This window comes from Quercus lobata, chromosome 8, assembly GCF_001633185.2.
Source record: "Quercus lobata isolate SW786 chromosome 8, ValleyOak3.0 Primary Assembly, whole genome shotgun sequence".
NCBI classification, from domain to species: Eukaryota; Viridiplantae; Streptophyta; class Magnoliopsida; order Fagales; family Fagaceae; genus Quercus; species Quercus lobata.
This window is the reverse complement of record NC_044911.1, coordinates 14,147,321-14,167,081: the sequence shown is the minus strand read 5'-3', so window position 1 is coordinate 14,167,081 and position 19,761 is coordinate 14,147,321. Positions and strand designations below refer to the sequence as shown.

The 19,761-nt window shown below is 39.9% G+C and overlaps 1 pseudogene; it reads right to left on the bottom strand.

The window, feature by feature from the left end:
* Positions 1-1,080: 1,080 nt before the first annotated feature.
* On the bottom strand, positions 1,081-7,506 carry LOC115958261 (annotated as a pseudogene).
* Between the last annotated feature and the right edge of the window lie 12,255 nt (positions 7,507-19,761).

Here is a 19,761-nt window from a genome sequence, read left to right as displayed (position 1 = left end):
CTTCGTTGTTAACATCACTCTATAGCGCATCCAAAGCGCTACTGTTGTAATTGCCGGGCTTAATCTTATCATCATCCCATGCAGGTGGTTAGTGTTGTATTCATTACTTAGTCCTGCTATAGAAGCCCTCAAATCTTTTGAAAAGTTGTCGTCCATTAAGGAGTGGTCACCTGTTGACTAGGAATATCTATCGAGTGAACTACAATTGTCCTCTAGGGTTTCGAGCTCTTTGGGGTCTTTGAACCAGAACACCCCTCGACCATACCTTGCATGCCTAGCAAGGGTGGAATGCTAGACTTTTCTTGGCCCATTTTGTTTTGGAAAGATTTGGGATAGGAATTTTGCGCTAGAATTTTAAAAATGTACTAGATTCCCAAATCAATTGTCCTAAGACTACCTTGCAAGGAACATAAAGCTTATTCCTTTAACTGTGAGGACGTTTGTTTCCAAGAATCTTCATTCCAACTGAGCCCCTGATTTTGATGTAGTCATTACTCTATGAGTTATTGGATCCTCTAAAACCCCCATCCCCCTCCAAACTAACTAGCTCCCAATGTTTGGAGTACCATGTTCGGGTCCATGGTGATCTAACTTGCAATTATCAATAACCAAGGTTACCAATCTATAGACAAGCTCTTATTTTGCTACATGTTAGAGATGTAATCAATTGTGTGTGTGTGTTTGTGTATGAGTGAGAGAGACTGTGTAATTGTGTATAAAATCAATTAAAATTTATAAATATTTTCTTCAATAAACATTCCAACTTATAAACTTGTTATACATTTATTTTATTTTTTATTTAAAAAATTATTATAAATTTTTTTATGATGTCATTGGTTCAACTACCTATCTGATATCAATCAAACTAGTGAACTAACAAGTTAGCTTCCTAGTTTTTTGGTCGGTCTTGTTTTTAAATCCATGGTTTCATAAGGCATCACAAACATCTTTGAATATATATATATATATATCCTTTCAAGGGCAAATCATTATGTTTAGATGAGTGTAGACGGTGGAGCTATACATCTGGAACATAACCATATCAAATTATTTTTATTTCAATGTTGCATAGGTCCATGCTTATAACGGTACAGGATCAATGAGCAAAGATGTTACAAAATCTTTGAGCACAATTCCAGCATTTGTGTAGCCATCTACATCCTTATACACAACATCCATCACACGTGTAAGGTTGAGAATTGACATTATAATTGGCTTGGAGTCAATAGTTGGATAGAGGCACTCTTCATTAATGTCCTTCCATGCATTTGTAACTTGTTTGCGAAGCTCATTAATTGCATCTTCTTCTGTGGCACCATATTGTGCCATATAACATTCAACAGCCGAGGCAGTGTGTCCTATTTCTTGCTCAAACTACAATTAATTCAATTATTATGTTAGAAAGGCATCACGTGATTGGAATATTGTAGTAATTGATCGAATCATGCTTCCAAATTACAACTACTAGGGCCAAAATGGGTATTTGCCCCTTTCGTCAAAACTTTCCAACGAAATGCCCTATGTCTGAAATTATTTAGGGAAATACCTCTATTTTGAAATTCAATTTTTTAAAAATTGAGTTTCAATTTAAAACTCAATTTTTGGACAATCAAGTTATAGGGAATTGAAATTTATAAATAAAAATAAATAAATAAATTCTTGGAACTCGAGTTCCATTCAAGGTACTCGAGTTCCATTCAAAGAACTCGAGTTCATGGAACTCAAGTACCTTGAAAAAAATTCAAGTGGAACTCAAGTTCCATGAACTCAAGTTCTTTGAATGGAACTCAAGTTCCCAAAAAAAAAAAAAATTCTAAATACAACTTCGCTATAACTCGATTGTCCAAAAATTGAGTTTTGTATTTAAAATTCAATTTTCTAAAAATCGGGTTCAAAACAAGAGCATATCCCTAAATAGTTTCAGACATGGGGAATTTTGCTAGAAAGTTTTCCTGAAATGGGTAAAACCCAATTTTGGCTCAACTACTAGTGTGTAACTCTATGCATTTGCACGAGTTTAATTAAAAACAATCACAATTACATGATTCAACTTATACCTTTTTTTAAGAAGATATTTGAATTATACATGGTATTAACTTACACTTTTTTAAAACCATGCATTTCTAAAAATATGTAATGGTTTTCTCATTATATATATATATTTATATATATATATATGCTTTAGAATTTGATTGGATTTAGACTCTTTGGTTTTTATACCCAATAATTTATATATCACAAAAATTAAAAAATTAGGTAGATGTAGTGCAAAATTGGACTCTAATTGAAATCCAATTTAAAAACTAATTGAAATCTAATTAGATTTTCTATTAACTTTGGTTTTTAATATATATATATATATATATATATATTTTTTTTTTTTTTTTGTTGAAGTGACATATGATTTCACCTTATGTGACACTATGTCATCCATTAGTCTACAAACCATTGCAGAAGCTCTGACTATTTTGGGGTTGCTAAACACCCACTCGAAGCAATCATTTGTAACAATGTCTCCCATTCCAACCAACGATGTGGTTGCTAACAATGAATAGCCAGATGTAGCAAGTGCAATCTCCATATATTCATCCATTTGGCTTCGTCAAAGTAGGCTCGAACTTGATTCTTCATCTGATACAATGAGAAGTTTACAATCAGATTAACTAAATTTACAACATAGTCAACGGTTCTTGATTTCTTTCCTTTTTCCTCTTAAATGAACAATAATATTCTAAATTTATATTTATGGTACTTACTGCTTCTATTGCAAATTTCACACGGTCTGATCTTCTTTCACCCACTATTTCTTCCATCTCACAATAAACATCTAATAGTGCCTGATAACACACTTTCATGTACTCCGGAAGTTGATCAGTGGCACTAATGTCCCACCTGTAATATATGGAGGCAAACAATCTATGTCAATTGGTTCTTCTAATTAATGTAAACTAGTAAGTTACCGTGCGCTCACATGGATAATTTAGTGATATTTTATGTAAGACGATTTTGGAAAATATTGTATATACATTATAAAGAAAAAGTAAACTAAATTAGAGTAAAAAAACATATATATTTTGAGATATTAAAAATTAGTTTAGTAGCCTCACTACACATATGTAGCATTCACAATGTAAGGTGTTTTTTTTTTTTTTTTTTTTTTTTTTTTTTTTTTTTTTTTTTTTTATTCACAAAACCAAAAATAAATGCTAAGGGGTAATAGGAATATGAAAATTATCTAATTTGTGTTGTGTTCCCAAATTACATACCATGTAATGAAAGTATGTCTAGTTTTCTCACCGTCTTCTACTCAATGATAGTGTGATATTAAGACATGGTGTGGACAAATGCATATGTATTTGTCTTATAGATGATTTAAAACTAAGGTAGAATATGGTTTTACATTGCGCACCAAATATTCTCTCTACTTATATACCCAAAATAAAAACTATTAAACCAAATTACCCAAACCTAAATCATATTTAAGCCTCTAATTTAAAATGAAAAAAGAAAAAAAATAATTAATCGTAGGGGTTTTGGCATCTTAATGGTGGTGGGAGGTCAGTATGATGGAGGCGGTAGCCCCTCAAATTCCTCTTTCTCTCTCTTATAAATGTTTTGTCAAACTCGGGTCTTTTATTTTGATAATACTGAAACAATGCGTTTCATTTAACAATCCACAATATTTTTGTATCTCTCTATCTCTCCCTCTGGCCTTATTATCTAGTTAGTTATTACTATTAGTCCTTAACTTTTTTTTTTCTTCTTCTTTTTTTTTTTTTTTTTTTTTTTTTTTTTTTTTTGGCTTTTGCTTTTAATACTAAAACACATGAAGAAGAGAGAAATATGTGGTGTAAGCTCAGACAATTATTGATAGATTAATGAGATAACATTAAAAATAAGTTAACATAGTTATTACTATTAGTTCTTAACCCTTTTTTTTTCTTATGCCTTTGCTTTTAATACTAAAATAGTGGGTATGCTAAAAGACGTAAAGAAGAGAGAAATGTGTGGTGTAAGATCAAACAATTATTGATAGATTAATGAGATAATGATAAAAATTAGTTAACATGAACTTTTGGGTAACAGTAAAGAATACATTAAAAAAAAAAAAACTAAATGTAAAATTAGAGCGCCACATATATATATTGATTAATTGTTGAAAGAACGGTCAAATGATCGAATTTACCATATATTGACATAATAAAAAGAGGTAAAAAAAATTGCAAAACTAGAGCACCACTATAAATATATATATATATATATATATAGATTAATTGTTGGAAGAACGGTCAAATGATTGAATTTGCCATATTGTGACATATTTTTTGGACATAAAATAATTTATATTGGAGCCATATCTCTACTCTACCGCACATTAAAGTTAAAAACCTTATGTGTTGGATCATATTTATTATGAGGGTGTTTGGGTTTTCACATAATTAAGGATTGTTAGATTCAAATGATCGAATTTATCCTTTACTAGGAATTTAAGGTTTTAAGACGTGGTAAATTCTTATATATAAACCATGCGAAAGAATAAGGCAATAATAACAATAAGATATGACTTTTATGTTAAAAATCAACATTGCCTCTAAAAATTTCTAGAGTTTCTCTATCAATCTCTCTCTGTGGAATTCTCTTTGCTTTATCTCTCTAGAGTTCTCTTTTGTAAAAGTAAAGTTCACTTAAACCGACTTATTACAACACTTATAAATAGGGTGTGATGGTGTCCAAATTTGTTAGTAAAGAGAAGAAAATGATCGTGATGTCAGTACCTTGGTATCTAAAGAAGTGAGGTGTGTGCTTTAGAGGTGTGTGCAAGTGTATTTAAGTGAGTGAGTACATTAAATAAAAAAAACCTAGTGTGTGGAGTGGAAGTAAGGTGCCGTGTGTGCACTAGAGTCACAGTGTATGCCAGTCAAGCATTATAGTTTGTAAAGTATTAATGAATAACCTAAGAGTATTGGTTTAAAAAATATTTTTATAAACTTTTTATGAGAAAATATAAAAATAATTGCTTTTTTTTTTTTTTTGCAATCTTTTATATTTTTTATTAAAGTAGTATAAAAATTTTCATTAAATGGTCCATTATCAAATGCTGTAAAGACACCCATTGACCAAACCCAATTCAGTTTTCAATATAAAAGTGTTTTTGATTCCGTGTTTTGTTAAATACTTTGTTATCAAAGCTTCTGCTAATTTAACATTTTACTCATATAACTAACGGGGAAAGTGTGGTAATTTACCTTTAACCATGAAAAAAATAAAGCAATGATCTTAAGATGTTAATTAATTTCAACCTCTCGATTGCTTCAGTAAAGAGCTCAATCTCTTCAAAAGTGCCATACACATCATAGATGTCATCGATAGTCGAGGTCATGGCTATCACTTTGGTTAGTATCCTCCTAGCATGGAAATATTCAGGCTCGAAGAACACTCCCAATATCCAGAAGTAGCACTCAATCACTCTGTCTCTGATAAAGGGTAACTTCTTTGAAAAGTTTAATTCTTTCCACCACCTACAAATACAATTTAATTGAATCATGCATGTTGTCAAAGTGTAGTGATGTTCAAGCTTAAAATATTAACTCAAACACTTGCAACTCTGACATGTATTAATAACTAACCTTGCAATGTCAGAAAGTTCTTTCTGGTGCATTTTCTGCAGTATGTTAAAATCTAACTTTGCAAAGGAATGAAGAACTTTATTATGTGAAGAATCTTCTTCGTAGATAGAAAAGTAATGCCTTGCCTCTAACCTTGGTAATCCTTTGTGGATAGGCTGCTTTAAGGCATGCCTTACTTGTGCTGCAAGAGGAGTGCTTAAGTGCGATGCTACAAACTCAAGATGTGTGGTAGTGAATACAAGAGCTTCGTCTAGTATATCTTCCCCGTGGACCCTGAGATGCGTGGCTTCATACAAGCTTAACATTGCCCGCGCATCATTGATAAGTGAGTCCTTGAAATTCCCATTGCTATCTTTGAATTTGGTGAACTTGTCTACATCATGATCCGATTACATGAAATGAGTAGAATAATATAAATTTTTTTAAAAATATATTAGCTCAATAGTAGAGGCCCAAACTCAATCCTACCATATGTGCATGATATAAAATTCATGTGGCTGGTTCATGTTTGAACACATTTAGGTGTATGTACAAACATTAAATGTGACACTAGCTCCACATTTACTATAAAACTGATTGTGCATATTAAGTTTCCTTATAAATGGTAGCAGAATTGTATAAACTGAAAAAGACATACAATCATTTTCAAAGACAACAAAATAAAGAGAGGGAAGGGGGAACTTACCACATGAAATGTAATAACCTTGTTGTCTAAGTAATCGAAATTGGAGAGCAACAGTATAAAGGTCATCATCATTTTCTTGGTCATCAATATCAAGAAGCGTCCTGTGTAATTGTTGCAAAAATTTTTCAATCTCATTTTCAAAATGATAAGACACACCTAAGCGTTGGAGTACATCAATCAAGTTTAGTTTTTGTGAGGACTTCTCAACCGGGGATGTTAGCATACACATCACCTCTTCCTTCAATTCCTGAACTTGTTGCTTCAAACTGTTCAGTTTCCTACATGAGCAATTAAATTAATGAATTACATATGCATTATGTATCATCAGTTGAAGGTGATATATATGCTCCAATAAAAAACTTTGTTTATTAAATTTTATACATAACTTGTTCTAACTTCTGAGACTTAAGTTATGTGGGTTACAATAGGTTGACAACCAAGGTAAAACTTAGTCATTTTTTATGAATGGATTTACGTGCACTGAATTAAGGTGAACAAAATTTAAACGCTTAATTGAATTAAAAAACACAAAAATAAGCTCTACTTTACATGTATACACAGATTCATCAGCGGCACGGACAGAGCCACTGTTGGCCCCCCCCCAATTTATATATATTAGTATATACATATATAGGTACTAATTTTAGCAATTTTGTTTTATGAAATTACACTTCCCCCCTTAATAATATCATTGATTCTTTTAAAAGTAATGCTATAACCACAAACTCTTCTACAATATTTGTACAAATTGTTGAGGTGACAAATTCTTATTGGTTCTCATTTTGACCCGCCATTTACATTATTTTTTTGCTTACCAATAACTATTTACTATATCAGTAATTTGTAAAAAAAAGTTTAAACAAAATAATTTTGTTCATATCCAACAACAGACGCACACATCAAAGACAAAAAATAAAAAATAAAAACTCTCAATGGCAAAACAACAGCAAAGCAAGAGGCTGAAGGCACCACACACAACTAATAGCAGAACCACCTCCCTAACTCTAAGATCTGACTCTATCCTGCTCAAATGTCATCATATTGAATTAAATTAAGCATTCTTACCAAGAACTCAGAAGCATATGTGAGGAAACGATCACCCCAAATGCTAGGTTGAAAATTTGCTGATCGACGAATGATTTGTGGCATATCATTTTTGGCTGTGGCAGCTACTGCTGAAACTTGAGAATGCATTTTCTTTACCAAATATTATTTTATAGAATAACCGAATTTGGGCTTTAGTCGAACTGTGAAACCTTTTTAGGTGATATGAAAGAAAGAGTTTACGTACTCAGTATTTATAGACAATACTATTTTTAGAAAGAGGTTACGTACTCCCACCTGAATCACGTTGTAAAAAAAATAGGAGAAAGATATGACAGAAAGAGGTTATGTACTCCAGATTTTATCGACAATACTATTTTTAAAAATTAGAACCTCCCACCTGAATCACGTGGTGAAAAACAAGAAAATTGATTGTGCCTTTTGCTACGCCATGACCCTCACATCCATGATCCATGGCTTTAGCTGTTAAATTACCGATTATGAGCTAGTGTGGAGGAGATAATGATCGAACTTAAAGCCTTACTTTGATATCACGTTAAATTATTGATTATCCCAAAAATTTAAGTTATTGAAATATGGTAAATTTAATCATTTAACCACATACTTCTAACGTTAGGTTGCTAGTTCTACAAGGATTCTACACCCTCGGCTTGTCCTTCAATGATTTACGAGGCAACTCTACGCAAAATATATACATCATGCTTAATTTGGTTCTCTCTTGTGACATTACACTTCATAACAGTAGTTGTCAATATCATCTGTATTGATATGTATTGTGTCTATTGAAAAAAAAAAATATATATATATATATATCATATCATATCATATCAAGCCAAAATGAACATTTGCCCATTTCGCTAAAACTTTCCAACAAATTGCCCCTGTTTTAAACTTGATTTTCTAAAAATCAAGTTTCAATGAAAAACTCGATTTTTAGAAAATTGAGTTATGTGAAATCAAACTTAAAAAAAAAAAAAATGGAACTCGAGTTCCATGTAAAATTTCTCACATTACTCGATTTTCTGAAAATCAAATTTTTATTGAAACTTGATTTTCTAAAAATCGAGTTTCAAAACATGGGCATTTTGCTAGATAGTTACAGAATAGAGGTATTTTGCTATATCTTTTGGACAAAAGAGACAAATGTCCATTTTGGCCTATCATATCATATATATTATATAGAGCTCAATAATATAATATGTCTATGAGTTTTTTTTGTTACAAGTCTAAGAAGCTAGAGAGAGAGAGAGAGAGAACCTATTATTTTGGCTCATACATCATGTACTAACACTTTCGGGTTTGATAAATTTGAAAGTTGATGTCATAAACACATGTTAATAAATGGTTAAAAAAAATAAAAACTAGTTCCACATTATTTTTCTCATATTTAAAAGTACCTCTAAAATATTAGACCAACTTAATCCAATTGAAACCCAAAAATGGTTTTAAATTTTTTTTGATTTATTGAATCATTTGAAGGATAATTTTTTCTAACGCCTTAAGGCTTTAATTTTTGTAAACTACTATACTACACAATAGATTTTCAATATTAGTCATATAATCTTCCACATAGCAACACATTAAACAACCTTTGTCTCTTTCTTAATTAACATCAAAATCAAAAATTGAAAAATTAAATTATAACTTCACTTTCTTACGAGCCTTTTTACTTTTACTTAACCATGTATCATCTTATCCAAAATAAAGTAAATCTCATTTTTTTTTTTAAATAATAATAAATTTTCATTTCTTTTTCTCAAATTTTATGCCTAAATCATGAGATTTGATTCTCTATATGAAATTAACCTTAGTGCAATTAGTATTTATTCATCAAATTATGCGCTTAATTCATCATTGTGGGCTCTTTCCCATTTAAATATAATTAAAAACCCCCACTTTAATTTATCCCCTCAAACTATATTGAGTCCACGCTTCACAAGAGAATTAGGTTTAACAGCAATCTCGTCTTAACCGCAATTCTCCACTCTCTCTCTCCTTAAAATTACGTACTTAACACATGAAAATAAATAAATAAATAAAAATAATCCTTTTATTTTTTAATTTTATAACCAATCAAAATAAATTGCGCAGGGCTGTCAGCGAAAGCAAGAGGTGGCGAATGTTTTGGTTTTTTGTATACTTTTTATGTTGCCGACACAATAAATAAAAAAAGTATATCATCAAGGACTTTATATTGCAATAAACTTCTATCTTTTATTTATTTTATTTAAAAAAAAAATTGAACAGATCTATTTTTCCTGAACCGACACAATAAGAAAATGGAGAACCATAATGAAAATGAGGAATAATATTTTGAAGCAAATGGACAACAAACATCGTCCTCAGGTTAAGGCTTTTTTTTTTTTTTTTTTTTTAAGGCCATGTTTGAAATGAGGTTTTTAAGTTTTTTGAAGTAAATTTTGGACCTCAAAGTTGGTTTCATATTTGTGGAAGATGATGAGGATAAAATTAGTTAGACAAGAAGTGACGGGCCAAGCTTGACAAGGGTGACGAGGTTCTTTTGCCATCAGCATTCCTTCAAGGCTGACGGGGGTATGAAGGAAGAGAACTCCACATAAATCTGAACATCCTGAAGCTAACGGGAGTAAACTTGAACAGACGGGGTAAACTTAAACTGACTGCGTCAGTCTATGGATTGATTGATCTGCACGTTTACGTATATAAGTAAAATAACTTGCTCCCCACGTTTCAAAGGACCTAAGGACTCCTATATGGAAAGAATCCCGTAAAATACGCCCAAGAAGACTCCTATAAGGAAAAGACTTCTACTCCAAGGAAAAGAGGTCAACCATCTACTATTATAAAAACCCAAGCACCCTCACAAACCAAGGTACGCATAATTTACCCTCTCTAACACTCTAGAGCAGTGAGAATAGTTCTAACTTGACCTTCGGAGGGTGTTTGGCCGGTACCACACCAGTACTCTTTGCTAGGTTATTCCTTTTTGTTGTGCAGGTGCCATTGGCGATCGTACGAGGAACGTGTGACTCACTGGTGGTATTATTTCCGGCATCATCAGTTGGCGCCGTCTGTGGGAACACGTAGCACATCCTCGCTTCCTTGACACAAGAGTTACATGGTACTCACTTGCTCAATGGCGACCATCAACGACGTTCAAGAAGAAGAAACCCCTACGACCGCTCTTGAGAGACAGGTCAGGACGCTCACCACAGCCATGGAGCGCCTCACCAAACAAAATCACGACCTAGAAGAGCAGCTGAACCAGAAAAACGCGGCGGTCAATAACCAAGGAGCAGATCAAGAAGGAACCAGCGCTGAAAGGAGGAATCACGAAGGACCACAGGAGAGCAACGCCCCAAGCAGACCAGTGCGACGGGACACTAGCATCCCTTCCCTGACAGATACGGCTCCACCACCCATCATCGCGGAGATGCAGGCGATGAAGGAACAGATGGAAGTGATGATGAACGCTCTCAAGGGGCGAGTATCCAGTGATCTTGACGACCTTGTCAACCGGACTAACTCGCCATTTACGACAACCGTCAACTCCTTCCCCCTGCCGAGTAAGTTCCGCATGCCAAATATGGATAGTTATGACGGAGTCAAGGACCCTCTAGACCACCTAGAGGCCTTCAAGACCCTGATGCACCTTCAGGGAGTGGCAGACGCGATTATGTGCAGGGCCTTTCCTACAACCCTAAAGGGCGCAGCACGGATTTGGTTCAGCCAGCTGGCACCCAACTCCATCAGCACCTTCAAGGAGCTAAGCGCTCAATTTACTACGCACTTCATTGGGGGACATCGGTATAAGAAGTCCACGGCTTGTTTAATGAATATCAAGCAGCGAGAGGAGGAGACATTAAGGGCCTACATATCACGCTTCAACAAGGAAGCGCTCTCGATCGACGAAGCAGACGACAAGATACTGGTAGCAGCATTCACGAATGGGCTAAAAGGAGGCAAGTTTTTGTTCTCCCTATACAAAAATGACCCAAAGACCATGTCGGAGGTACTTTACAGGGCCACCAAATACATGAACGCTGAAGACGCGCTATTAGCCCGAAAAGACAGACCCAAGAAAAGAGACAGACAAGAAGAACCCCGACAGGACCAGGGGCGGAAGAAAGGCAGGATGGGAGACCGAAGGGAAGAGAGACGTCCAAAACCCATGAGCGAAAGGTTCACAAGTTTCACCCCGTTAACCGCTCCGATAGATCAAGTCCTAATGCAGATTAAGGACGAAGGGGCCCTGACGTTTCTGAGAAAGCTGAAGAGTGATCCCAACAAAAGATCCAGAGACAAATATTGCCGCTTCCACCGTGACCATGGTCACAACACAGCCGATTGCTACGACTTGAAGTAGCAAATCGAAGCCCTTATCCGACAAGGAAAGCTGCAGAAGTTCGTCAGCAGGGAGAAAGCGGATCCCCCCGCACAAGACCAACACCCCCGACGGGACAATGAGCGACCAAGGCCTCCGATTGGGGATATAAGGATGATCGTAGGAGGAACGGCTGCCGCCGGGTCATCCAAGAAAGCCCGCAAGACCTATCTTCGGATGGTACAAAATGTTCAGCTGACGGGAGTCGTGCCGAAGATAGCACAGAGGGAAGGTCCCGTAATCGGATTCTCAGAAAAAGATGCACGACGCCTTCACCATCCATATGACGATGCGCTCGTTGTCAGCCTGCGTGTGGGAGACTACAACATGCACCGGGTGCTGGTCGACAATGGTAGTTCAGCAGATATTTTATACTACACGGCGTTCCAGCAGATGAGGATCGACAGGGAGCGATTGATCCCAACAAATGCCCCACTTGTTGGCTTTGGCGGGAGCCGGGTATTCCCATTGGGCGCAGTCACATTATCCGTCATTGTAGGCGATTACCCTCAACAGATAGCCAGGGACGTGACATTCTTGGTAGTCGATTGCTCATCAGCCTACAACGCTATCCTCAGGCGGCCCACGCTCAACTCATGGAAGGTAGTAACTTCCACCTACCACCTAATGATAAAGTTCTCGACTGATTACGGAGTAGGGGAACTGCGCGGGAGTCAGATGGCCGCACGCGAATGCTACATAGCCATGATGGAAATGGAGGATCAGGTTCAGGCTTTAAGCATAGAAGAGCGCCGGACGGTAACCGAGCCGGTTGAGAAGTTAGAAGAGATACCCCTTGACAGTTCCGATCCTAGCCGAACGACCAAAATTGGAACGCTCGCTAACACCACGATCCGTCAGGAGCTCATAACCTTCCTCAGACGCAATCGAGATGTATTCGCGTGGGATCATAAAGATATGCCGGGAATAGATCCTTCAGTCATGGTGCATAGGTTGAACGTATCGCCCGCCTTTCCACCTATCAGACAAAAGAAGAGAGTGTTTGCCCCCGAGCGAGACCGAGCCATAGCAGAAGAAGTCAGAAAGCTACGGGAAGCAAGTTTTATTAGGGAAGTATACTATCCTGACTGGTTAGCAAATTTGGTGATGGTCAAAAAGGCGAGCGGGAAATGGCGGATGTGCGTGGACTTCACCAATCTCAATAAGGCCTGCCCCAAGGATAGCTACCCCCTCCCGAGGGTCGATATCCTAGTAGACTTTACGGCTCGACACCAGCTGCTGAGCTTTATGGACGCCTTCTCGGGGTACAACCAAATCCGAATGCATGAAGCCGATCAAGAGAAAGCGTCATTCGTAACCAGCCAGGGCCTCTTCTGTTACAAGGTGATGCCCTTCGGCCTGAAGAACGCAGGCGCGACGTACCAGAGACTCATGAACAAAATGTTCGCACAGCAAATTGGGAGGAATGTCCAAGTCTATATGGATGACATGTTGGTAAAGAGCCGAAGGGAGGAAGATCATCTGGGAGACCTCAAAGAAACATTCGACACACTTTGCTCCTACAATATGAAGCTCAATCCAGGAAAGTGTGCCTTTGGAGTAACGGCAGGAAATTCTTAGGATTCATGGTGTCTCAGAGGGGCATCGAAGCAAATCCGGACAAGATCAGGGCCATCTTGGATATGGCACCACCAAGAAATGTGAAGGAGGTGCAAAGCCTCAACGGAAAGATAGCGGCACTAAACAAGTTCGTATCAAGGGCCACGGACAAGTGTTTACCCTTCTTCCGAACATTGAAGAAATCCTTCGAGTGGACTGACGAATGCCAGCAAGCATTCGAAGAATTGAAGGTTTACCTCTCCTCCCCACCATTACTAAGCCCGTCGCAGCTAGGAGAAGAGCTTTTTCTCTATCTAGCCGTCTCCCCCGCGGCAGTTAGCGCGGCCTTGATCAGAGAAGAAGAGAAAGTGCAAAAGCTCATGTACTACGCAAGCCGAGCGCTTCATGGCGCCGAAGAAAGATACCCGCCCATGGAAAAACTTGCCTTTGCATTAATTACGGCAGCCCGCAAGCTCAAACCGTACTTCCAAGCCCATACAGTGAACGTCCTGACTGACAAGCCCTTAAGGCGAGCAATGAGTAGTCCCGAGGTCGCGGGACGATTGGCATTATGGGCTATAGAACTGAGCGAATTTGATATTCAATACCACCCACGGACGGCCATCAAGGGATAGATCGTCGCTGACTTTATAGCTGAGTTCACTCATGATGAAGATAAGGGGGCAGCAGAGTCCCCTCAATGAAGTATATATTCGGACGGGTCATCCAACAGACAAGCCGCAGGGGTCGGCATTGTACTATTATCACCCGAAGGAGACACCATTGAATGTATGGTTCGTCTCGACTTCCCTGCCACCAACAATGAATCAGAGTATGAGGCTCTAATAGCAGGGCTCGACCTCGCCAAAGCAGCAGGAGCCGCGAAGGTAGTCATCTACTGTGATTCACAGGTCGTCACTAACCGAATAAATAGAGACTATGAGTGCAAGGGCGAAAAGATGAAGAAGTACCTTGGTGAAGTAAAGGCGAGAGTGGATGACCTAGAAGCTAAAGTCGTCCAAATTCCCAGAAAAGAAAATGAGCGAGCCGACCACCTCGCAAAGGCCGCCTCAGTAGAACAAATGGTCATCCCTGGTAATGTACTCTCCTTCGTGCAGCTTTCTCCGCTAATAGATCTCAGCAACATGCAGGAAATATGCTCCGACAGAAGTTGGACGACGCCGTTAATTTCATACTAGAAAGAGGGGGTCTTACCAGACGAAAAGGAAGCCGCAAGGAAACTTAAGGTCCAGGCAGCGAGGTTCGTCCTGATAAAAGACGTCCTTTACAAAAGAGGTTTCTCCCGTCCATATTTAAGATGCTTGGGTATGGAAGAGGCAGACTACGTCATGAGAGAGGTGCATGAAGGAATCTGCGGAAACCACTCAGGATCCAGATCGTTGGTACACAAGCTTGTGCGAGCAGGGTACTATTGGCCCACCATGCAGGAGGACGCCGAAGCCTATGTCAGGGCCTGCGACAAGTGCCAAAGGTTCAGCAATATTATTAGGCAACCAACCGAAAAGCTGACCCCGATGACGACCCCATGGCCGTTCGCACAGTGGGGCTTAGATATTATGGGACCCTTCCCTACAGCAGCACGACAGCTAAAGTTCCTGGTGGTAGGCATCGACTATTTCACAAAATGGGTGGAAGCTGAAGCTTTGGCCACAATCACGGAGAAGAATGTACGAAGCTTTGTTTGGAGATGTATCATATGCAGGTTTGGCATTCCTAGAGTCTTTGTCTCGGACAACGGACGGTAATTCGACAACGACCCCTTTCGAGATTTCTGCTCACAACTAGGAATAAAGAACCACTATTCCTCCCCCGCCCACCCTCAGGCTAATGGCCAAGTCGAAGTAACGAACCGATCCTTACTCAAGATTATCAAGACTCGGCTCGAGGGGGCAAAGGGTATATGGCCCGATGAATTGCCAAGCATATTATGGGCTTACAGGACGACAGCAAGAACACCCACAGGAGAAACACCATTCCGACTGACGTATGGAGGCGAAGCGGTCATTCCAGCAGAAGTTGGGCTCACAAGCTACAGGGTGCACAACCACGACGAGAACAAAAACGACGAGGCTATGCGACTACAGCTGGACCTAATAGACGAGATCAGGGCAATAGCAGAACAAAGGCTCGCTCGGTACCAGGACCGTATGGCTAAACATTACAACTCTCGAGTTCGACACAGGGACTTCCAGGTTGGAGACCTTGTTCTTAGAAAGGTCATGGGCGCCGCTAGGGACCCGACCCAAGGGAAACTCGGCCCCAATTGGGAAGGACCCTACAGAGTCACGTCGTGGCAAAGGAAAGGCACATACCATCTAGAGACGTTGGAAGGAAAGAAACTGCCGCACCCGTGGAACACCGAGCACCTACGAAAGTACTACTAGTAGGAGCGACAGCATGAAGTTCAACTTTTTCTTATTTTATTTTATTTTACATTCCAGCAAAACTTTAAGTCTCACTCCTCAGAACTGTCATTTACTTTAATCTTTTGCAACACTTCTTCTTTTTAGCCCAAAGGGCAGGATTTGGTTTTAATTACTTTTTATTTAAATGCATGGCAATAAGAGGAGTTTTATTCAGAAATTACAGAGGTGTATTTTTTCTACGGTCTACTAAGTTCACGGCCAAAATCGCTAAGTCCATAACTGACGGGCCAAAAAGATGTCAAAGACATCAAGGCCAAGGCCTTAAAAATGACGGTCCGAAAGAGCTAAAAAGCCGACGGTCCAAAAGATGAAGCAATCATCATATGGACGAGGTCCTAAAAGACTGACGGACTAACGAAGGTGTTAAATACATCAAGACTTAAAAAGCTGATGGGCCAAAAAAGTGGTGTTAAATACATCAAGGTTTAAAAAGCTGACGGGCCAAAAAAGGGATGTTAAATACATCAAGGCCTGAAAAACTGACGGGCCAAAAAAGATGTCAAAGACATCAAAGCTAAGGCCGTGAAAATAAAGGTAGGGAAAAGCTAAAACTAAAAAGCTGATGGCCATTAGACGAAGCAATCATCAAATGGACATAGCCCTCAAACCAAGACATGCAGTAATGAGTCATCAAACTGACGGATTTAAGAGATTGACGACCTTAAAACAGTGTAACCAACCAACTAGAGTTGTAAACCGACGGTCACTAAGCTGACGGAGCTTAGAGCCTTGACACGATGTCATGCCAACGAGGGCTTCCAACAGTTCAAAAAGCTGACGCGGTCCAAGAAGACGGGAGTATTTACCAAAATTTCGTCTAGGACCACCATCAACAAAGAGATATAAAAGCTACGGAAATTAAACACATACACAACTGTACATAAACAAAAGACCGAAGGAAACAAAGAGAGCACTTAAACATTGTTTAAAATCACAACTGTTCTCCAATACAACTATTTTATACATGGTAAAAATACAAAATAAAAGCTAAGGGGCAGGAACGTCAGCATCCTTGCCGTCAGTTTGATGGTCTTCAACATCCACAATCACGGCAGGAGAATCAGAAGCAACGGGATTGGTAGCAGGCTGAGCTAGGACCACACTGTCGTCACGCCTCGGAGTAGGCTGACGGAGGCTGTCGTCTCCGTCATCCATGGTGATCTCGGACAAATCCAACTCCGGGTAGGCCGACGCGACTTGCTGAAGGCAGTCTTCGAACCCGGTGCCATAATATTCACCACACGAGTTAAAGAAGGACTGCGACACTTTGAAATCTCTGATCGCGTCAGCCCCCGCCGTCTGCAGCTTTTCAGCTAGCCCCGTCACCTCTTCCTGGAGTTTTTCATTCTGACTACTGACCTCGGTCAATTTCTCCTTGACTTCCTGCAGCTCCTTATTGAGGATACGGACGGCTTCCTTGTACTGAGCTTGTTGGTTCAACAGGTTCGTATTATGATTGCGAACTAGAGTGACGACCCCCTCCTTCGCCGCACAACGGTCTTGAAGGGCCTTGACACGCACCAAGGCCTAAGAAAACATATCCGTCAGTTGAAAAATATAACAAAGCAAAGCAAAACTTCCCTAAACAAAATTGTAGTAAACATACCCTAGTGAGGTCAAAGAAGGCTGACGCCCCTAGGTCCTCCGTCCCCACCTGGTCACAAGGTTCAATATCCGTCGGTTTTATCAGGGATCCAACCTCCCCGACGGCATAATCCTTGTGAGTCAGGAGACGGCAGGGGCCCTCGCTGACGGGACCGGTAGAGGTTATCACCCCCTTGCCCGCGCCATGGCTAGGCTTAGGAGGAGACTTCTCCTTCAGTAGTTCGTCCCTAGGAGTGACGACAACCTTCTTTGTGGGACGGCTGTCACCACCGTCAGGCTTCCTCTTCGTCACCTTAGCGACGACATTTGGAGTTGACGAGGCCTCCCCTACTGCCTCCTTATTTTTTCTCTCCTCCTTCTGACGGGCTGCGGCAACCCTTATCCTTTGCTTCGCAGAGTCCATTTCTACAACACAAAGAACACCGTCGGGGCACATAACGGAGGAATAAAACTGACGGGGTAAATAAAAGCTTACTCACGTCGGCGTGCAAACTCTTCCAACCTTCGAGCTTCCGCTAACGGATCTAGACCCCCACAGTATAAGTGAAGGGTGTCAAGGGTGATCAAATCCCTGCACTTACGTTCTTCCAAAGGGATTTCCAGAATCCGTTGGATGAACTCCTCCTGCTCGTCAGTTATGTGCGGACGGGTATAAGCTGAAAGAAATAAAAAGTGTTATTAGCGTCGCCTCAAAAAACACACGAGCCTCATAGTTGATGGGATTAACCTGAATCCTTGACGAAGGCCCAGGTGTTGTCAAAATAACCACGGGGCATCATCGCCCACTCCTCCTGACGGCAAACCCAATCCGTCCCCTCAACAAAAAAATACCGACTCTTCCAGTTCCTATTTGAGTCTGGCATATCTGACACTAGCCGTAGCCCTTTCTCCCGGGCATTAAAGTGATACGTCCCCTTAGACGAGGCGATGTGGTGAGGCCTATAACAATAAAAGAATTCTCCTAACGTGAGCTGACGGTGTCCCCCACTAAGACTACCCCAAAGGATTTCAGCTCCTATAAAAGTCCTCCAGGCGTTTGGGGCAATCTGGGTGACGGATATTCCAAGGAAGTTAGCAAGTTGGCGGTGTAGAGCCGTCAACGGTAACCTCAGACCCGCAGCAAACATGGCATCATACATGCCAACGTCAGCTGTCCTCCCGGAGTAATACCTCTCATCCTCTTTAGGGAGACGGAGGGGGATGTGATCTGGGATTTGATAACGAACCCGTAACTCCCTAAAAACTTTATCACTCATCCCAGGCAAAAATTTGTTGACGGCCCAATCCTCAGGAAGAATGAAGGGACGGTTATCTCCGGGACCCTCCAAGGTTCCTTCATTGGATCTCTCATCCCCGTCACTATCCTCTCCGTCAACATCCATTCCATTCCCGTCGTTTCCATCCCCTCTTCCCTCATCCTCATCTCCCTCGGCAAAACTCTCATCGCCGTTAGGAGATTGGGCTGACGACCCTCTCTCTAACGGAAGGGAAAAGTCTGACTCATCTCTAGAACCAAGGGTTTCGTCGTAGCCCGCTCCTTCGCGGACTGACGACTCCTCACAAGACGCGTTACTTGACATCTGACTACCTACAAGTGACGGGTTCAAGCTAAGTACCTAGGCTGACGACCTCACTAATGAGGCAAAAATAAAAAAGGGAAAAGAAAAAGGCAGGGGAGAGAAGATGAAAACTTACCGGTATGGAGGCCTTCTGGATGACTCTAAAAGACAGCAACGGATAAGCCGACGGAAGCGAAGCTGACGAAAGTAGGGCAACGGTCTTTCTCTCCACAAGATCAGCAATGATGAAATAGTGAAAAATGAGGGTAAGTGCTGTTTATATATGGAAAAAAAATGGCGCGGAAGACGAGACGACGTCTCGTCAAAAGTAGAGCCAATAGGAGCAAGCCACCTATCCAAGGCATTGAATGCACAGATCCACGCGAACGATATCCCTTCAAAACACTCCACAACCCGTCAGTATAGAGTCTGACGGAGGTATGGAGTAGGGGGCAAGTGATGAGGATAAAATTAGTTAGACAAGAAGTGACGGGCCAAGCTTGACAAGGGTGACGAGGTTCTTTTGCCATCAGCATTCCTTCAAGGCTGACGGGGGTATGAAGGAAGAGAACTCCACATAAATCTGAACATCCTGAAGCTGACGGGGGTAAACTTGAACAGACGGGGTAAACTTAAACTGACGGCGTCAGTCTATGGATTGATTGATCTGCACGTTTATGTATATAAGTAAAATAACTTGCTCCCCACGTTTCAAAGAACCTAAGGACTCCTATATGGAAAGAATCCCGTAAAATACGCCCAAGAAGACTCCTATAAGGAAAAGACTTCTACTCCAAGGAAAAGAGGTCAACCATCTACTACTATAAAAACCCAAGCACCCTCACAAACC